This window comes from Elephas maximus, chromosome 6 (assembly GCF_024166365.1).
Source record: "Elephas maximus indicus isolate mEleMax1 chromosome 6, mEleMax1 primary haplotype, whole genome shotgun sequence".
Classification (NCBI taxonomy): domain Eukaryota; kingdom Metazoa; phylum Chordata; class Mammalia; order Proboscidea; family Elephantidae; genus Elephas; species Elephas maximus.
The window spans coordinates 83,412,184-83,435,441 of NC_064824.1; positions in this window are offsets into that span (position 1 = coordinate 83,412,184).

Genomic DNA, 23,258 nt, shown 5'->3' on the forward strand with positions numbered 1-23,258 from the left:
TGATAACACCATACTCTCTTGATTACCATAGCTTTATAATTATTCTTATAATCAGGTAGAGTGAATCTCAAACTTTGCTCTTCTTCAATATTAGACAGAATTTCAGGTTTCGATACTTGAATAAAGTTTCCAATGAGATAATTATCTATTTTCCTCATGCTAACTAAAGGAAAAAAGAACATTTCAAGATCCATTCTGAAGTATAATGCTGTCAATAATATCTATATGTGTATAAGGAAGACCAGTTAATGTTCAAATTTTTGCACCAACCACTAAGGCCAAAGATGAAGAAAGTGAAGATTTTTACCAACTTCTTTAGTCTGACATTGATTGAACATACAAAGCAGGATGTATCGATAATTACTGAGATTGTAATACGAAAGTTGGAAACAAAGAAGAAGGATCAGTAGTTGGAAAACCTGGCCTTGGTGATAGAAATGACACTGGAGAAAGATAATAGAATTTTGCAAGACCAAGAATTTCTTCATTGCAAATACGTTTTTTCAACAACGTAAACAGCAACTATACATGTGGGCCTCGCCAGACGGAATACACAGAAATCAAATCAACTACATCTGTGGAAAAAGGCTATGGAAAAGTTCAATATCATCAGTCAGAACAAGACCAGGAGCCAACTGCGAAACAGACCATCCAGTGCTTATATGCAAGTTCAAATTGAAACTGAAGAAAATTAGAACAAGTCCATGACAGCCAAAGTACAACCTTGAGTATATTCCACCTGAATTTAGAGACCACCTCAAGAATAGATTTGATGCATTGAACATTAATGACCAAAGACCAGATGAGTTGTGGAAGGACATCATACATGAAGAAAGCAAGAGGTCATTAAAAAGCCAGGAAAGAAAAGACCAAAATGGATATCAGAGGAAACTCTGAAAGTTGCTCTTCAAGGTAGAGTAGTTAAAGCAAATGGAAGAAATGATGAAGTAAAAGTGCTGAACAGAAGATTTCAAAGAGTGGCTCTAGAAGACAAAGTAAAGTATAATAATGACATATTCAAAGTCCTGGACTTAGAAAACTAAAAGGGAAGAACATGCTCAGCATTTCTCAAGCTGAAACAACTGAAAAAAAATTCAAGCCTCAAGTTGCAATAGTGAAGGATTCTATGGAGAAAATACTAAAAGATACAGGAAGCATCAAAAGAAGATGGAAGGAATACACAGAGTCACTGTACCAAAAAAGAATTGGTTAACTTTCAGCCATTTTAGGAGGTAGCATATGATCAGGAACCAACAGTACTGAAGGAAGAGGTCCAGGCTGCACTGAAGGCATTGGTGAAAAACAAGGCTCCAGGAATTGATGGAATACCAACTGAGATGTTTCAACAAACAGATGCACTGGGGAAGTGCTCACTTGTCTATGCCAAGAAATTTGGAAGACAGCTGCATGGCCAACTGACTGGAAGAGATCCATATCTGTACCCATTCCGGAGAAAGGTGACCCAACAGGATACAGAAATTATTCAATGATGCCATTAATATCACACACAAGTAAAATTTTGCTGAAGATCATTCAAAAGCGGCCACAGCCGTACATTGACAGAGAACTGCCAGAAATTCAAGCCAGATTCAGAAGAGGGCTCCAAACTAGGTATATCATTGCTGATGTCAGATGGATCCTGGCTAAAAGCAGAGAATACTAGAAAGGTGCTTACCTGTGTTTAATGACTTTCCAAAGGCATTTGACCGTGTGGATCATAACAAATTATGGATAACATTGTAAAGAATGGGAATTTCAGAACACTTAATTGTGCTCATGAGGAACCTGTACATAGATCAAGAGGCAGTTGTTAGAACAGAACAAGGGACTACTGCCTGGTTTAAAGTCAGGAAAGTTGTGCAACAGGATTGTATCTTTTCACCATACTTATTTAATCCCTGTATGCCGAGCAAATAATCCGAGAAGCTGGACTATATGAAGGAGAATGGGGCATCAGATTGGTGAAAGACTCATTAACAACCTACATTATGCAGATGACACAAAATTGCTTGCTGAAAGTAAAAAGGACTTGAAGCACTTACCGATGAAGATCAAAGATCACAGCCTTCAGCATGGATTACACCTCAATATAAAGAAAACAAAAATCCTCACAACTGGACCAATAAGCAACATCATCATAAAGAAAAGATTAAAGTTGTCAAGGATTTCATTTCACTTGGATCCACAATCAACTCCCATGGAAGCAACAGTCAAGAAATCAAAAAATGCATTGCATTGGGCACATCTGTTTCAAAAGACCTCTTTGAAGTGTTAAAAAGTAAAGATGTCACTTCAAAGACTAAGGTATGCCTGACCCAAGCCATGGTGTTTTGAATCACCACATATGCATGCAAAAGCTGGACAACGAATAAGGAAGATGGAATAAGAATTGATACCTTCGAATTATGGTGTTGGTGAAGAATATTGAATATACCGTGGATTGCCAAAAGAAGGAACAAATCTGTCTTGGAAAAAGTACAACCAGAATGCTCCTTAGAAGCAAGGATGGCCAGAATATATCTCACATACTTTGGACATGTTATCAGGAGGGATATCAGACTGCATGAAGCAGAGGATCAGCAAAAAAGAGGAAGACAGTCAAGCGATGGATTGACAAGTGGCTGCAATAATGGGCTCAAGCATAACAACATTTGTGAGGATGGCACAGGACCAGGAAGTGTTTCATTACGCTGTACATATGGTTGCTACGAGTTGGAATCAACTCAAAGTCATATTAGAACAACAAATACAATTACAGGGGCCAGAGTGTGTGCTGTCTCTAAATTGTCCCAGACCAATTGCTCCAGGCTGTGCAGAGGGTAGGGTTGCCCTGAGTCTGACTTGGGAGATCAAGTGGCTCCAGCTACGTGTAAAATCCAGGTGATTCATTACATGCACGTAAACAGACATACAATGTATTAACTTAATCTCAAATAAAGTAATTTGGATGGAAGGGCATTTTATATCATCATACTGTTTGTGCTATCTTCTCTATATGGAACTAAACTATTATTTTTTCAGAACTAGAAGTAATAATTTTCTTATTCTAAGAAGGACAAAAAATAGCTTTAGGTCTTAGTGGGAGCTTTGGTCAATAAAAATTATAATAGACTCCACGGCCTTGAGAATCCAGCCCTTCATAAGCGTGGTTCCATATACCTTAATTAATAGCTGCATGCCACTACTGCATAATGAATCATGAGGCAGAACTTAATAGGTGGTACACTATCTGGGACTCAAAGGTAATATCTGAACCATTATGTATATAATTTTTCAATTAATTGGTTGAAAAATAGCTTTAGTCTGAGACAAGAAATGGGCGTTACTTCATGTGAAGTTAATTGACTCACATGGGACAGAAGTGATGATTTTGCCATCATTAACTTTGAGCAGTAATCAAGAAAGCCAAAAACCAATCTGTCTGCATCATATTTCCAACAAGTGAAAGGCAGACTGAAAGATAGTGTCTCACTTTGCAATTCTTAATTGAGTAGCATGTGCAAAACAATCCTTATGCTTAAAAAGGATTCATCCTTAAAAAGGACACTTTACATGCAGTAGCTTTTAAATTTGCAATAGTCATCCATTAAGAAATAAGCTTCAGAAAGGTAAAACAACATGGAAAAAAATAGCAGTCTTGAAGACTTATATAGGGAATATCGGAATATTGGTATAGTTGAATTGATTCATTTGAAGAGTTAAAAGAAGAAAAAAAGGATTTTTTCCAGTTTTTTTCTAGAGACAAAAGCAATTTATAATAACATGTGTCTTAGTCATCTAATGATGCTTTAACAGAAATACCACAAGTGGATGGCTTCAACAAAGAGAAATTTATTCTCTCAAAGTTTAGTAGGTTACAAGTCCAAATTCAGGCCATCACCTCCAGGGGAAGGCTTTCTCTTCTCAACTCTGGAGGAAGGTCTTTTTCATCTATCTGTCTTCCATTGTTCGAGAAGGTTCTCAGTGTAGGGACCTCTGGTCCAAAGGACGCACACTCCTTCTCTTCATTCTTGGTGGTATGAGGTCCCCTGTCTCTCTGCTTGTTTATCTCTTTTATATCTCAAAAGAGATTGGCTTAAGAAACTATTCAATCTTGTAGATCTCATCTATATAACGTCCACTAATCCATCTCATTACATCATAGAGATAGGATTTACAACATAGAGGGAAATCACATCAGATGACAAAATGGTAGACAATCATACAATCTGGGGAATCGTACAACTAGCCAAGTTAACAGATACTTTTGGGGGACACAATTCAATACATGACATGTAACTTGAATTCTAAAATAATGTATCAGTTCCTCTTTCTGAAAACCAACACAGTAAGATTTTGCCTTTTTAAAATAAAAATAAAAATGATATCATGGCTCTGAGAAACTATGCAATGGAAACTTAGAAAGTTGACTAGATAAAAGCTTTGTTCTGAAAATACCTTTATATCTAGTTCCAAGAATTATATATCTCTCACTATTATAGTCAATATGTGCCCTCTATTAATCAGAAAAGGCTTACAACCAAAAATAATACTTTAAAAGACTTAGGCTGATCATTGCATTATGGTAGTAATTATAGAATAATCCATGACTTTTCTGTCAGCTTGTCCTACTGTGGTGGCTTGTTGTTGCTGTACTGCTGGAAGTATGCCATTGGTATTTCAAATACCATGGTGAACAGGTTTCAGCCGATCTTCCAGACTAAGACAGACTAGGAAGAAGGACTTGGCTATCAACTTCCAGTGAATTGGCCAGTGAAATCCATATGGGTAGCAGTGGAACAGTGAATGATGTAGTGCTGGAAGATGAGCATCTCAGGTTGGTAGGCACTCAAAATGTGGCTGGGGAAGAGCTTTCTCCTCAAAGTAGAGTTCATCATAATGAGGTGGATGGAGTAAAGTTTTTGGAACCTGCATTTGCTGACGTGGCATGAACCAAAATAAGAAGAAACAGCTGCAAACATCCATTAATAATCAGAACATGGAATGTATGAATTATGGAGTATGAAAGTATGAATTATGAAAATTGTATGTTGTTACAAATGAAATGGAATGCTTGAAGACATATCCTTGGCATTAGTGAGCTGAAATATTGGTCATTTTAAATCATATGGATGGCCTACTATGCTGTGAATGACAAATTGAAGAGCAAAGAAGTTACACTCATTGTCAAAAAGAACATTTCAAGCTTTATCCTGAAGTACAATAATATGGATAATATCCATGTGTCCACAAGAAAGACTAGTAAAAACAACTATTATTCAAATGCATGCACCAACCACTAAAGCCAAAGATAAGGAAATTGAAGATTTTTACAAACTCTGCAGTCTGAAATTGACCAAACATGCAACCAAGATGCATTGATAATTACTGGTGTTTGGAATGTAAAAGTTGGGAACAAAGAAGGATCAGAAGTTGGAAAATGATTTTAGTGGTAGAAATGACATAATGGAATTTTGCAAGACCAATGACATATTTATTGGAAATAGCATTTTTCAACAACATGAAGAGTGGCTACACATGTGGACCTCGCCAGATGGAATACAAGGGAATCAAATTGACTATATCTGTAGAAAAAGGCAACAGAAAAGCTCCATATCATCAACCAGAACAAGGCCAGTGGCCAACTAGAGAACAGACCATCAATTGCTCATATGCAAGTTCAAGCTGATGCAGAAGAAAATTAAAACAAGTCCAAGAGAGCCAAAGTGCGAACTTGGGTATATTTCACCTGAATTTAGAGACCATCTCAAGAATATATTTGATGAATTGAACACTAATGGCTGAACAGCAGATGAGCTGTGGATTGACATCAAGGACATCATACATGAATAAAGCAAAAGGTCATTAAAAAGACAAAAAAGAAAGAAAAGACCAAAATGGAAGTCAGAAGAGACTCTGAAAGTTCTTCTTGAATACAGAGTAGCTAAAGCAAACAGAAGAAATACGAAGTAAGAGAGCTGAATAGAAGATTTCAAAGGACCAGTCTAGAAAACAAAGTAAGGTATTATAATGAAATGTGCAAGGACCTTGAGTTAAAAAACCAAAAGGGAAAAATATGCTTGGCATTTTTCAAGCTGAAAGAACTGAAGAAAAAATACCTGCCTTGAGTTGTAACACTGAAGGATTCTATGGGCAAAATATGAATGACCCAGGAAGCATTAAAAGAAGTTGTGGGAATACACAGAGTCAGGGTACTAAAAAACTATGGTCAATTCAGCAATTTCAGGAGGTAGAATATGGCCAAAAACCAATCTAACTGAAAGAAGAATTCTAAGTTGCACTGAAAGAATTGACAGAACACCAATTAAGATGTTTCAACAAACTGATGCAATGCTAGAAACTCTCCAACTCATCTATGACAAGAAATTTGGACAACAGCTACTTGGCCAACTGACTGGAAGAGATCCATATTCATGCCCATTCCAAAAAAAAGTAATCCAAAAGAATGCAGAAATTATCAAACAATATCATTAATATCACATGCAAATAAAATTTTGCTGAAGGTAATTGAAAAAATGATGGCAGATGTACATCCACAGAGACCTGCCAGAAATTCAAGCCTGATTCAGAAGAGGATGTGGAATGAGGGATATCATTGCTGATGTCACACTGATCTTTCCCGAAAGCAGATAAAACCAGCAAAATGTTTACCTGTGTTTTAGTGACTATGCAAAGGCGTTCAACTGTGTAGATCATAACAAATTATGGATAATATTGTGAAGAACTGGAATTTCAGAACACTTAATTGTGCTCATGGGGAACTTGTACATAGACTAAGAGACAGTTATTCAAAGAGAACAAAGGGATTCTGTGTGATTTAAAATCAGAAAAGATGTGGGTTAAAGTTGTACCCCTTCTCCATACTTGCTCAATCTGTATACTGAGCAAATAACCTGAGATGTTGGACTATACATAGAAGAACTTGGCACCACGATTGGAGGAAGACTCATTAATAACCCGTGTATTTTTTTTTTTTTTTTAGTAGAGGACACAGCCTTGCTTGCTGAAGGTGAAGAGGACTTGAAGCACTTAGTGATGAAGATCAAAGACTACAGACTTCAGTATGGATTACAACTCAACATAAAGAAAACAAAAATCCTCTCAATTGGACCAGTAAGCAACATCATGATAAATGGAGAAAATATTGAAATTGTCAAGGATTTCATTTTACTTGGATCCACAATCAACCGTCATGGATGCAACAGTCAAGAAATCAAATGATGTATTGTAGTCATTATAGTAGTAATTATTCTATAAATTACTACCATAATGCAATGATCAGCCTAAGTCTTTTAAAAGTATTATTTTTGGTTGTAAGGCTTAATTTTTCTAATTAATAGAGGGCACATATCAAATCTGCTGCAAAAGATCAGTTTAATGTGTTAAAAAGCAAAGATGTCCCTAGAAGACTAAAGTGTGCCTGACCAAAGTCATGATATTTTCAATTGCTTCATATGCATGCAAAAGCTAGAAAATAAATAAGGAAGACAGAAATAGAATTTTTGTATTTGAATTTTGGTATTGGCAAAGTATATTGAATATATCATGGGCTGCCATGAGAAAGAACACCTCCGTCTTGGAAGAAATACAGCCAGAATGCTCCTCTGAAGTGAGGATGGCAAGACTTTGTTTCACGTACTTTGTACATGTTAACAGGAAGGGCCAGTCCCTGGAGATGGATATCATGCTTGGCAAAGATAGAGGATCAGCGAGAAATAGGAAGACCGTCTGTGAGATGGTTTGACACAGTGGCTGCAACAATGGGCTCAAACAGAGCAACAATTGTGAGGATGGCTCAGACAGGGCAGAATTTCGTTCTATTTTACATAGTGTTGCTATGAGTTGGAACCGATCTGATAGCACCTAACAACAACATGGGATAATATTTGAAGAACTGTGTTTGGTTTTTAATACCAAAAAGCTAAAAAAAAAAAAAAAAAAAAAGGAAAGTTTCAATAAGTTCATTTACTTGATACTTTTGTTTATATTTAGAAATTTCTGAAAATAAAATTACCCATTGCATTTTCTGATCTTCCACTAATATTAACATAACTATCATCTTTGTGCATCACTTGGAGTTTTTTTTTAGTTACTCTTTAGAACAAAAATAATTATTTCCATGCAAGTAAATTTTTTTCATTAAAGTTTAACCCATGTATAGACACAACCCTTTTCCAAAAGGGTCTCTTAAAAAATAAGTATAAACTTAAACTTTTAGCATAAATGCTTTAAAAACATTTGTGTAAAGCCTGGGTCATAAAGACATCTGATATGAGCTCAATATTTATCACTGTCACACAAGTCTTTTTCTCTGAAACTTGCTCTTCAGCGTCGAGCAGCTAAAGCAAAAGGAAGAATTCATGAAGTAAAAGAACTGAACAGAAGATTTCAAAGGGCCTCTCGAGAAGACAAAGTAAAGTATTATAGTAACATGTGCAAAGAGCTGGACATGGAGAACCAAAAGGGAGGAACACGCTCGGCATTTCTCAAGCTGAAAGAACTAAAGAAAAAATTCAAGCCTCGAGTTGCAATAGTGAAGGATTCCATGGGGAAAATATTAAACGATGCAAGAAGCATCAAAAGAAGATGGAAGGAATACAGAGAGTCATTATACCAAAAAGAATTAGTCGATATTCAACCATTTCAAGAGGTGGCATATGATCAGGAACTGACTGTACTGAAGGAAGAAGTCCAAGCTGCTCTGAAGGCATTGGCGAAAAACAAGGCTCCAGGAATTGATGGAATATCAATTGAGATGTTTCAACAAACAGATGCAGCACTGGAGGTGCTCACTCGTCTATGCCAAGAAATATGGAAGACAACTTCCTGGCCAACTGACTGGAAGAGATCCATATTTATGCCTATTCCCAAGAAAGGTGATCCAACTGAATGTAGAAATTATAGAACAATATCATTAATATCACACACAAGCAAAATTTTGCTGAAGATCATTCAAAAACGGCTGCAGGGCAGAGCCAAGATGGCGGACTAGGCAGATGCTACCTCGGATCCCTCTTACAACAAAGACACGGAAAAACAAGTGAATCGATCACATACATAACAATCTACGAACCCTGAACAACAAACACAGATTTAGAGACGGAGAACGAACTAATACGAGGAAGCAGCGATTGTTTTCAGAGCCTGGAGCCAGCGTACCAGTCAGGTACGGCATAAGCACAGAGAGCTGCTCCACCCCCCTGAACTAACCCCGGGAGGGGGACCAGCCGGATCCGCAGGCAGCGTGGGACGCAGCCGGTAGGAGAAGTCCCCAGGAGGCAGTGACTGGTCTTGGAACGGGGAGAGCAGCGTCCCAGCCGGGGAACCATCCCGCCGGGATTTGGACTGGACGCAGTACGGCATAAACACAGGGAGCTGCTCCACCCCCCTGAACTAACCCCGGGAGTGGGCCCAACTGGTTCGCGGCGGCGGCACGGCAACGCGGCTGGAGGGACGAGAAGTCCCTGGGAGGCAGTAACTAATTTTGGAGTCGAGAGTGCACCGTCCCAGCAGGGAAGCCTTGACGCTGGGCGTGGGGCTGGAAGCGGAGGATCTGACCATGACTCCAGCGCGCCAGACCCCGCGGGGGCAATCTCCACACAGCCAGCACACATAGGCGACGCGCCCCGTGGGAATCTCAGATATAATAGTCATTCCAAGCAAGACAAGCAACTCTGGCTATATTCTGAGGTGCTACTCTCCTATCTCTCTGTTCCCTCCCCCACCATCCCCAGGCGGCTTCATTAACATCCGAATAGCCTGAGCCAGAGGGAGAACTCTGATAGGGATCTGACTGCAGTTTTTTTTTTAGCGGATTTTCTGGAAAAACTAGTTTCCCAGTGATGGCTCGGAGACAACAATCCATATCAAACCACTTAAAGAAGCAGACCATGACAGCTTCTCCAACCCCGCAAACAAAAGAATCAAAATCTTTCCCAAATGAAGATACAATCCTGGAATTATCAGATTCAGAATATAAAAAACTAATTTACAGAATGCTTCAAGACATCACAAATGAAATTAGGCAAACTGCAGAAAAAACCAAGGAACACACTGATAAAACTGTTGAAGAACTCAAAAAGATTATTCAAGAACATAGTGGAAAAATCAATAAGTTGCAAGAATCCATAGAGAGACAGCATGTAGAAATCCAAAAAATTAACAATAAAATTACAGAATTAGACAACGCAATAGGAAGTCAGAGGAGCAGACTCGAGCAATTAGAATGCAGACTGGGACATCTGGAGGACCAGGGAATCAACACCAACATAGCTGAAAAAAAATCAGATAAAAGAATTAAAAAAAATGAAGAAACCCTAAGAATCATGTGGGACTCTATCAAGAAGGATAACCTGCAGGTGATTGGAGTCCCAGAACAGGGAGGGGGGACAGAAAACACAGAGAAAATAGTTGAAGAACTCCTGACACAAAACTTCCCTGACATCATGAAAGACAAAAGGATATCTATCCAAGATGCTCATCGAACCCCACTTAAGATTGATCCAAAAAGAAAAACACCAAGACATATTGTCATCAAACTCACCAAAACCAAAGATAAACAGAAAATTTTAAAAGCAGCCAGGGAGAAAAGAAAGGTTTCCTTCAAGGGAGAATCAATAAGAATAAGTTCAGACTACTCAGCAGAAACCATGCAGGCAAGAAGGGAATGGGACGACATATACAGAACACTGAAGGAGAAAAACTGCCAGCCAAGGATCATATATCCAGCAAAACTCTCTCTGAAATATGAAGGTGAAATTAAGATATTTACAGACAAACACAAGTTTAGAGAATTTGCAAAAACCAAACCAAAGCTACAAGAAATACTAAAGGATATTGTTTGGTCAGAGAACCAATAATATCAGATATCAGCACAACACAAGGTCACAAAACAGAACGTCCTGATATCAACTCAAATAGGGAAATCACAAAAACAAACAAATTAAGATTAATTGAAAAAAAAAATTCACATAACAGGGAATCATGGAAGTCAATAGGTAAAAGATCACAATAATCAAAAAGAGGGACTAAATACAGGAGGCATTGAACTGCCATACGGAGAGTGATACAAGGCGATATAGAAAAATACAAGTTAGGTTTTTACTTAGAAAAATAGGGGTAAATAATAAGGTAACCACAAAAAGGTATAACAACTCTATAACTCAAGATAAAAGCCAAGAAAAACGTAACGACTCAACTAGCATAAAGTCAAACACTATGAAAATGAGGATCTCAGAATTTACTAAGAAAAACGCCTCAGCACAAAAAAGTATGTGGAAAAATGAAATTGACAACAACATACATAAAAAGGCATCAAAACGACAGCACTAAAAACTTATTTATCTATAATTACACTGAATGTGAATGGTCTAAATGCACCAATAAAGAGACAGAGAGTCACAGACTGGATAAAGAAACATGTTCCATCTATATGCTGCCTACAAGAGACACAACTTAGACTTAGAGACACAAACAAACTAAAACTCAAAGGATGGAAAAAAGTATATCAAGCAAACAATAAGCAAAAAAGAAGAGGAGTAGCAATATTAATTTCTGACAAAATAGACTTTAGACTTAAATCCACCACAAAAGATAAAGAAGGACACTATATAATGATAAAAGGGACAATTGATCAGGAAGACATAACCATATTAAATATTTATGCACCCAATGACAGGGCTGCAAGATACATAAATCCAATTTTAACAGAACTGAAAAGTGAGATAGATATCTCCACAATTATAGTAGGAGACTTCAACACACCACTTTCGGAGAAGGACAGGACATCCAGTAAGAAGCTCAATAGAGACACGGAAGATCTAATTACAACAATCAACCAACTTGACCTCATTGACTTATACAGAACTCTCCACCCAACTGCTGCAAAATATACTTTTTTTTCTAGCGCACATGGAACATTCTCTAGAATAGACCACATATTAGGTCATAAAACAAACCTTTGCAGAGTCCAAAACATCGAAATATTACAAAGCATCTTCTCAGACCACAAGGCAATAAAACTAGAGATCAAGAACAGAAAAACTAGGGAAAAGAAATCAAATACTTGGAAACTGAACAATACCCTCCTGAAAAAAGACTGGGTTATAGAAGACATCAAGGAGGGAATAAGGAAATTCATAGAAAGCAACGAGAATGAAAATACTTCCTATCAAAACCTCTGGGACACAGCAAAAGCAGTGCTCAGAGGCCAATTTATATTGATAAATGCACACATACAAAAAGAAGAAAGAGCCAAAATCAGAGAACTGTCCCTACAACTTGAACAAATAGAAACTGAGCAACAAAAGAATCCATCAGGCACCAGAAGAAAAGAAATAATAAAAATTAGAGCTGAACTAAATGAATTAGAGAACAGAAAAACAATTGAAAGAATTAACAAAGCCAAAAGCTGGTTCTTTGAAAAAATTAACAAAATTGATAAACCATTGGCTAGACTGACTAAAGAAATACTGAAATTAAAAGAATCATTTCAGATTATTATGAAAAATTGTACTCTAACAAATTTGAAAACCTAGAAGAAATGGATGAATTCCTGGAAAAACACTACCTACCTAAACTAACACATTCAGAAGTAGAACAACTAAATAGACCCATAACAAAAAAAGAGATTGAAACGGTAATCAAAAAACTCCCAACAAAAAAAAGCCCTGGCCCGGACGGCTTCACTGCAGAGTTCTACCAAACTTTCAGAGAAGAGTTAACACCACTACTTCTGAAGGTATTCCAAAGCATAGAAAATGACGGAATACTACCCAACTCATTCTATGAAGCCACCATCTCCCTGATACCAAAACCAGGTAAAGACATTACAAAAAAAGAAAATTACAGACCTATATCCCTCATGAACATTGATGCAAAAATCCTCAACAAAATTCTAGCCAATAGAATCCAACAACACATCAAAAAAATAATTCACCCTGATCAAGTGGGATTTATACCAGGTATGCAAGGCTGGTTTAATATCAGAAAAACCATTAATGTAATCCATCACATAAATAAAACAAAAGACAAAAACCACATGATCTTATCAATTGATGCAGAAAAGGCATTTGACAAAGTCCAACACCCATTTATGATAAAAACTCTTACCAAAATAGGAATTGAAGGAAAATTCCTCAACATAATAAAGGGCATCTATGCAAAGCCAACAGCCAATATCACTCTAAATGGAGAGAACCTGAAAGCATTTCCCTTGAGAACGGGAACCAGACAAGGATGCCCTTTATCACCGCTCTTATTCAACATCGTGCTGGAAGTCCTAGCCAGGGCAATTAGGCTAGACAAAGAAATAAAAGGTATCCGGATTGGCAAGGAAGAAGTAAAGTTATCACTATTTGCAGATGACATGATTATATACACAGAAAACCCTAAGGAATCCTCCAGAAAACTACTGAAACTAATACAAGAGTTTGGCAGAGTCTCAGGTTATAAAATAAACATACAAAAATCACTTGGATTCCTCTACATCAACAAAAAGAACACCGAAGAGGAAATAACCAAATCAATACCATTCACAGTAGCCCCCAAGAAGATAAGATACTTAGGAATAAATCTTACCAAGGATGTAAAAGACCTATACAAAGAAAACTACAAAGCTCTACTACAAGAAATTCAAAAGGACATACTTAAGTGGAAAAACATACCTTGCTCATGGATAGGAAGACTTAACATAGTAAAAATGTTTATTCTACCAAAAGCCATCCATACATCTAACGCACTTCCGATCCAAATTCCAATGTCATATTTTAAGGGGATAGAGAAACAAATCACCAATTTCATATGGAAGGGAAAGAAGCCCCGGATAAGCAAAGCACTACTGAAAAAGAAGAAAGTGGGAGGTCTCACTCTACCTGATTTCAGAACCAATTATACAGCCACAGTAGTCAAAACAGCCTGGTACTGGTACAACAACAGGCACATAGACCAATGGAACAGAATTGAGAACCCAGACATAGATCCATCCACGTGTGAGCAGCTGATATTTGACAAAGGACCAGTGTCAATTAATTGGGGAAAAGATAGCCTTTTTAACAAATGGTGCTGGCATAACTGGATATCCATTTGCAAAAAAATGAAACAGGACCCATACCTCACACCATGCACAAAAACTAACTCCAAGTGGATCAAAGACTTAAACATAAAGACTAAAACGATAAAGATCATGGAAGAAAAAATAGGGACAACCCTAGGAGCCCTAATACAAGGCATAAACAGAATACAAAACATTACCAAAAATGATGAAGTGAAACCTGATAACTGGGAGCTCCTAAAAATCAAACACCTATGCTCATCTAAAGACTTCACCAAAAGAGTAAAAAGACCACCTACAGACTGGGAAAGAATTTTCAGCTATGACATCTCCGACCAACGCCTGATCTCTAAAATCTACATGATTCTGTCAAAACTCAACCACAAAAAGACAAACAACCCAATCAAGAAGTGGATAAAGGATATGAACACACATTTCACTAAAGAAGATATTCAGGCAGCCAACAGATACATGAGAAAATGCTCTCGATCATTAGCCATTAGAGAAATGCAAATTAAAACTACGATGAGATTCCATCTCACACCAGCAAGGCTGGCATTAATCCAAAAAACACAAAATAATAAATATGGGAGAGGCTGCGGAGAGATTGGAACTCTTATACACTGCTGGTGGGAATGTAAAATGGTACAACCACTTTGGAAATCTATCTGGCGTTATCTTAAACAGTTAGAAATAGAACTAGCATACCACCCAGAAATCCCACTCCTCAGAATATACCCTAGAGATACAAGAGCCTTCACACAAACAGATATATGCACACCCATGTTTATTGCAGCTCTGTTTACAACAGCAAAAAGTTGGAAGCAACCAAGCTGTCCATCAACGGATGAATGGGTAAATAAATTGTGGTATATTCACACAATGGAATACTACGCATCGATAAAGAACAGTGACGAATCTGTGAAACATTTCATAACATGGAGGAACCTGGAAGGCATTATGCTGAGCGAAATTAGTCAGAGGCAAAGGGACAAATATTGTATAAGACCACTATTATAAGATCTTGAGAAATAGTAAACCTGAGAAGAACACATACTTTTGTGGTTACGAGGGGGGGAGGGAGGGAGGGTGGGTGAGGGTTTTTTATTGATTAATCAGTAGATAAGAACTGCTTTAGGTGAAGGGAAAGACAACACTCAATACATGGAAGGTCAGCTCAGTTGGACTGGACCAAAAGCAAAGAAGTTTCCGGGATAAAATGAATGCTTCAAAGGTCAGCGGAGCAAGGGCGGGGGTCTGGGGAACATGGTTTGCGGGGACTTCTAAGTCAATTGGCAATATAATTCTATTATGAAATCATTCTGCATTCCACTTTGAAATGTGGCGTCTGGGGTCTTAAATGCTAACAAGCGGCCATCTAAGATGCATCAATTGGTCTCAACCCACCTGGAGCAAAGGAAAATGAAGAACACCAAGGCTACACGACAACTAAGAGCCCAAGAGACAGAAAGGGCCACATGAACCAGAGACCTACATCATCCTGAGACCAGAAGAACTAGTTGGTGCCCGGCCACAATCGATGACTGCCCTGACGGGGAGCACAGCAGAGAACCACTGAGGGAGCAGGAGATCAGTGGGATGCAGACCCCAAATTCTCATAAAATGACCATACTTAATGGTCTGACTGAGACTAGAGGAATCCCGGCGGCCATGGTCCCCATACCTTCTGTTGGCACAGGAGAAGAACCATCCCCGAAGACAACTCATCAGACATGAAAGGGACTGGACAGTGGGTAGGAGAGAGATGCTGATGAAGAGTGAGCTAATTATATCAAGTGCACACTTGAGACTGTGTTGGCATCTCCTGTCTGGAGGGGAGATGGGAGGATAGAGAGAGAGGGAAGCCGGCAAAATTGTCACGAAAGGAGAGACTGAAAGGGCTGACTCAAGAGGGGTAGAGCAAGTGGGAGTAGGGAGCGAGATGTATGTAAACTTATATGTGACAGACTGATTGGATTTGTAAACGTCCACTTGAAGATTAATAAAAGTTAATTAAAAAAAAAAAAAGGCTGCAGCAGTATGTTGACAGGGCACTGCCAGAAATTCAGGCCGGTTTCAGAAGAGGACGTGGAACCAGGGTTCATTGCTGATGTCAGATGGATCCTGGCTGAAAGCAGAGAATACCAGAACGATATTTACCTGTGTTTTATTGACTATGCGAAGGCATTCGACTGTGTGGATCATAACAAACTATGGATAACACTGCGAAGAATGGGAATTCCAGAACAGTTAATTGTGCTCATGAGGAACCTTTACATAGATCAAGAGGCAGTTGTTTGGACAGAACAAGGGGATACTGATTGGTTTAAAGTCAGGAAAGGCGTGCATCAGGGTTGTACTCTTTCACCATACCTATTTAATCTGTATGCTGAACAAATAATCCAAGAAGCTGGACTACATGAAGAAGAATGAGGCATCAGGATTGGAGGAAGACTCATTAACGACCTGCAGTATGCAGATGACACAACCTTACTTGCTGAAAGTGAAGAGGACTTGAAGCATGTACTAACGAAGATCAAAGACCACAACCTTCAGTATGGATTACGCCTCAACATAAAGAAAACAAAAATCCTCACAACTGGACCAATGAGCAACATCATGATAAATGGAGAAAAGGTTGAAGTTGTCAAGGATTTCATTTTACTTGGATCCACAACAGCCACGGAAGCAGCAGTCAAGAAATCAAAAGACGCATTGCATTGGGCAAATCTGCTGTAAAGGACATCTTCAAAGTGTTGAAAAGCAAAGATGTCACCCTGAAGACTAAGGTGCGCCTGACCCAAGCCATGGTATTTTCAATCGCATCATATGCATGTGAAAGCTGGACAATGAATAAGGAAGACCGAAGAAGAGTTGATGCCTTTGAATTGTGGTGTTGGCGAAGAGTATTGAATATACCATGGACTGCCAAAAGAGTGAACAAATCTGTCTTGGAAGAAGTGCAGCCAGAATGCTCCTTAGAGGCAAGGATGGCGAGACTGCGTCTTACAGACTTTGGACATGTTGTCAGGAGGGATCAGTCCCTGGAGAAGGACTATGATACTATGCTTGTAAAGAATTTAGCACCATGTTTGGCATGGAGTAACATTAATCAGAACTGAGGATGGCTAGAATTCAGCTCCCTTACTTTGGATGAGATATCAAGAAAGGGAAATCTCTAAGAAAGGGCATAATGTTTGATAAAGCAGAGGGTCAAAAAAAATGAAGAAACTCAGTGAGATAAATGGACACAAGAGTTGCAACAATGACTCAAAACACCAATAATCATGAAGATGACACAGGACCAGGTCACCGTGAGCCAAAAAGCCAACTAGACAGCAACTAACAACAACGCTAATTAGCTATTAACTCCTATTACTATTGCTATAATTCTGTGTCTATTACTATTGTTTGCAACATTCTATCCTTCTGAAATTAGACTACATGAATTCACATCCCAGCCTTATCACTTACTAATTATGTACTAATTATGTGATATTGGGAAAGTTATGTATTCTATTTAATCGTTAATATCTGTATCTATACATTTATGTCAATAATAATTTTATAGGATTTTTTTTATTATTTCTGTGATTATATCTTTTGTCTTCTACTGAGGAGTAACTTCTTTTGCACTTTACACAGAGATACTTTACCCCCTTAAATGCAAGGAATGATATGCCTATATGATTTGCCAAGATTTGCTGGTAGTTTCAATTGCCAATTGTCCTGAATTTAGCAAGGTGGCACATAAGACAACTGATGAGAGTACTCATCACTGTTGTTGTTTGCCATCCGGTTAATTCCGACCCCTACCAACCCTGTAACTCCTACCAACCCTATAACTCTTATCAACTCAATCTTTACCAGAAGGTGCCCTGGTGGTGCAGTGGTTAAGCGCTAGTCTGCTAAATAAAAGGTGGGCAATTGGAATCCACCAGCGGATCCAAAGGAGAAAGATGTGGCAGTCTGCTTCCATGAAGATCACAGACTTAGGAGCCCTGTGGAGTTATTCTACTCTGTCCTGTAGGAGTTGGAATCGACTTAAAGGAAATGAGTTGTTTTGGTTTTTTTTCATTAATCTTCCTGGGAGCCAGGTCTTTTTTCCCACTCAGAGCTGCTGGTGGGTTCCAACTGCCAACGTTTCAGTTAGCAGCTGAGCTTAACCCTTTGCACCACCAGGGCTCCAGTCACAGACTAACAAAGCAGCATCTGAGAGGTGGAGGGGGACAGTTGCTCAATTTCAGTTTACGGCAGGGTCTGAACAATTTAAGTCGGAAGGCACCTTTGGAAGAGTTACAAATAAATTCACTGTCTTTTTTCAGGCTCTTTTTTTCACGGTATGAAACCATAATTGCTAACCCTGGCTGAGCTTTTTCTAAGTTGTTACATCTCCCTTAAAATTACTATCAATTATGGCATAATGCTCTCACTCTTGATTCTCTGTGTTCTGAGTCCTTTGTGTTTCATTTTGTTTTCATTTCACTAAGAAGTTGGGAGAAGCCACATTAGGGATTGCTATTCAAATTTCATTTTGAATCAACCCATCTGAATTTTTTTTTATTCTGTTGTTGTTGAGAATATTCACAGCAAAACATGCACTACTTCAACAGTTTCTATGTGTAGCATTTAGTGACACTGATTACATTTGTTGAGTTCTGCAACTATTCTCACCCTCCTTTTCTGAGTTGTTCCTGACCCATTAAAATAAACTCACTGCCCCCTAAGGTTCCTATCTAATCTTTCGAGTTGCTGTTGTCACCTTGATCCCATATAGATAGTTCTTAAAAGGGCATAACACTCAAGGCAGACATTTTTTACTAGTCAAACTATTGTTTGGTTTTAATATGACTTCAGGGGATATTTTTTAAGGTTTACAGATTATCTTGGGGCAATAGTTTCAGGTGCCTATCCAACCTTCAGGGCTCCAGGCAGCCTGAAGTCCATGAGAATTTGAAATTCTGTCTATATTTTACTCCTTTTGATCAGGATTCTTCTGTAGAATCTTTGATCAAAATGTTCAGTAATGGAGCCAGGCACCATCCAGGTTTTCTGGTCTCATGTAATGGATATAATTGTTCATGGAGGCAATAAAGTTACTATTTCTTCACTGGTAAGTTTAGACCAATATTGGTGATTACTAGAATTTGACAACTCTAGCCAAAGATGACTCTACTGGCATGTTTTGAACATAGTTTAAATTTAAATAGTTTTGTTTCTCAATGGTTTCATTCACACACATTTCCAAAAATAGCTGGTCATTTTGTTGTTGTGAGGAGGTATTAGATGGAGTAGATCAAAGATGCCAAAGAGGACTAAGTAAGCCTCCCAGGAAGAAGGTATTATCTGATCTGTACATATGTCACATTCAGCACCATTCTGCATGGCTGCTGCTGAGCTCCCATCTGTCAGATCTCAACTTAACAGAAGGAACAAAGACTAGAAACTCCAGTAATTCAAGAAACATCCTTTTCCTAACTGGCAAGAAAAATGAAATTAAGAGGAGTCACGTTCTTCCTGTTAAATGTTATTGATACATGTTCTACCTGGCCATATCACATTTTATATACTGCAAAAGTGTTTTCAACCACTTCACTGTTATTTGCTTAAATAATCTTATTTCTCTAAACTTCTCTAAACACAAAAAGTAAAATGTATGTTGCAAACATACTATTATCTGTAATCATTCAGCAATATGATGAATTTTTAGTGGTTTAACATCTATGATTGGTGAGTAAAATTTTATCCCATTATTAAGAGAATTATTATTTGGTAGAGATGTTGGGAAGTGCATTATTGGTTTCTCTATAGCTTGAAAAAAAAAAAAGAATAGGATTTTTTAAAACATATGAGACAAATTTAATATCTGTATACATCACACATGAAAAATAAAGTTCTTCACTTTGAAAGTGGTATTAGAAAAAATTCAGCAAAATAGATATCTGGGAAATTAAGATCTAGAGAATTTTTTTTTTTTTTTCAGTTCCAGGAAGATTAATGATAATGTGTCACAGGTATTCAAATTCTACATTTTATCTTCTAGTGTCACTTCATCTAACAGCAGGCCAATAATAGTGTGCAAATCTTCTGCCTTTAATACTTCTTCTTTTTTTTTTTTTTAATAAATATCTGACAACTAAAGTAGCATTGATTTACTTCTATATCTTGGGTGAGTACTCAAAATGTTTATACAATGCATACTTTACGACTGAGTATAGAAGAGATGTTTGATATAAATGGAAATAAAACCATAAAAAAGTTTCACATAGAAAATTAATACACCTTTGAGTTATAGCCCATTGTGTTCTAAAAAGTGACTTGCTCAGATTGAATTACTCCTATACATATGAGGCAACAAAAAGTGAATGTTTCATTTAGTAAGTATGAGTAATTTGTTATACATCAGACACTTAGCTATTTACTGGAATTACAAAAAAATTAAATAAAATAATAAAGTAGACAGATTTTTTTTTTCCTCAAGGAGTTCAAAGTTAAGTAGAAGTAAAAGAAACAAACACAGATAAATTGACTATAATGGATATGTGGGAAAAACATAACTATTATAACATTATTGAAGGATAAAAAGAGGTACCCATCTCTGTATAGGGTTTTCAGTTGGGCATCCCAGAGGAGGCAATCCTTGATCTGTATTATGAATAGCAGTTAATATTCAGGCAAAATGCAAGGATGAAGTTGGGGCAACATCCTTGGCTTGCAAAAGCACAGAGGTAAATATTTAATATCTAAACGACTTAGTGGTTGGTACTGGGACAAAATATGTGAATCAAGGAGTGATCAAACTAAGTTGATATGTCTTAGAGAAGTTTATAGAAGTCCTTATATAACCTACTAAGAAGTTCAAAATTCATCTTACATGTAAGCAAGGCACTAAAGTGTTTGAAATAGAAAAGTGACGTCAGTAGTGCAGCGGACTCTGTCCAATGTTTATGTCCTTGGCCCAAATTGGAGGTCACCTGCAACTTAAGTTTCAGTTCTCATACACAAAAATGGTTTCCTATCTCAAGTTCTCACTTCGCTTTCTACTGAACAGCTTTTCCTGGCTATAGGACAGTGCTCAGCATCCACATGGGGCAAATGAAAGTGCCAGGGAATTAACTTACCACAGGGGTAAACCCCAAAATAATGAAGGATGGGAATTGGTGAATGAATATCCCAGATTTCTTGTTTCTCAGCAGAGTTATTCTGAGGAATGACCTACAAATTTTATTAGAAGGTCTTAAACAGGATTGAGCCCCAGTTACCCAAAGGAATAGCTTGCTCATTCATGCACCATTTATTGGCTTTTCTCCATTCTCTGCCTCACCTCTCCTCTCCTCATGGTGCTTCCAGGAATCACCTCCCATGTAAACTACTTGCACCCAAATCCTTGTTCCTAGTCTATATTTGGGATAAGTCAAACTAAGACAGATTTATACTTTAGATAAATCTTTGAAGCAAAGACATACAAGAAGTATTTTAACATGATGAAACTAGAAACTTTAAAAATCGTTATTGGGCTATTGTAATATTTGTGAAGGTTCCAGTGAGGATAGCTGCAATGGGAATGGATAAGTCAGGATAAAACCCATTGTTGTCGAGTCGATTCTGGCCCACAGTGACCCTATAGGACAGAGTAGAACTGCCCCATAGAGCTTCCAAGGAGCACCTGGTGGATTTGAACTGCTGACCTTTTGGTTACAGCAGTAGCACTTAACCACTAAGTCACCAGGGTTTCCAAAATACGTTGCCGTCCAGTAGATTCGGCTCACAGTGATCCTATAGGACAGAGTAAACCTGCCCTATATGAAAAGTAAACCAAAAAAAAGACTTGGTGATTGAATGTAGTTATAGAAACTTAATGTTTGCAACAGAATGAGAAAGAAGAGTCAAGGATGACCTCTTTGTAACTAGAGAAGATAACTGGATAAATAATTATGGTTTCAATTTTGAATAACTGTGCTTGAGTTGGTTACTAGTCTTTTGGGAATGGGAAAGAAAGGTAGTATCCTCCTTGCTCTCAAAAAAAAAAAAAAATCCAGATACAATTGATACTCATTATTTGCAGTAGTTATCATCTATAAAGTAACCATAAACACTGAATTAATGAACACTGAGCCATTGCTCCTAAGGGAATTGAAGGCTTAGCTTCCTGTGACTATCTGGTCACATTTTCATCAACTAATAAATACATAACCTTCTTTAGTGTGTGTCTTTATTTAAAGACACCTTATTTAATATATATTTCTTATAAATAATTAATTATATGCAGTATATCTTTATATAAAACACTAGCCAAAAAAAGTTTAATGTTTTCTTGACGTTGTAAAGCATGGCCATAAATTTCTTTGGCTTTCAGCTTCACAACAATGCTTTCCACTATGCTTTTTTTAGTGGTGATTGTCAAATTTAGTCACTTTTTCATCTTATCCATAGCTTCACCACACACTATAGATGTTACTTTAGCACTTTCCAGAGCTGTCTCATGTACAGATTGGTGATTTTTCTCTTTTTTTGCCTGGATATACTGTATTTTTGATTCGTTAACAGTGAACTCACAGATAACAGCACTTTACCTCATGCTTGAAGAAAACTTACCTAACTCATGAATTTTCTCCATAAGGCACATTACAGCCTTCTTGCACTTAGGAACACTAGACAGCACTTCAACACTACACTTGAGGGCCATTTTAAACAAGAAAATCACTAAAAAAAAGCAAGAAAAAAAAATGAGTGGCACAGTGGTTAAGAGATAGAGCTGCTAACCAAGAGGTCAGCAGTTCTAATCCACCAGGTGCTCCCTGGAAACTCTATGGGGTAGTTCTACTTTGTCCTATAGGGTTGCTATGAGTTGGAATTGACTGATGGTAACGGGTTTTGTTTTGATTTTATTACTACTTAACCTTTTGTGTTTGCATATTTTGACTTCCTATAGCAGAATGACTTGGAATTGACTCAACAGCGAGGTTTTTTTTTTTTTTTTTTTTTTTTAATAAACTTGAAAAGAACACTCATTTACAGTATGACAGCTGAAATAAAAAAAGCAGAGCATTGCCTTATTCAACCTCAGGTGGGGAAATACATGCCAAGTAACTCAAATTTTTTGCACTGTGTGCATGTCCATGAATGAACACAAAAATGTCACGAGTACTCTTCATCTAAAGTGCAATTATAAAGAAAAAAAGAGAGAAAAAAAAAAAAAAAGGGTGGA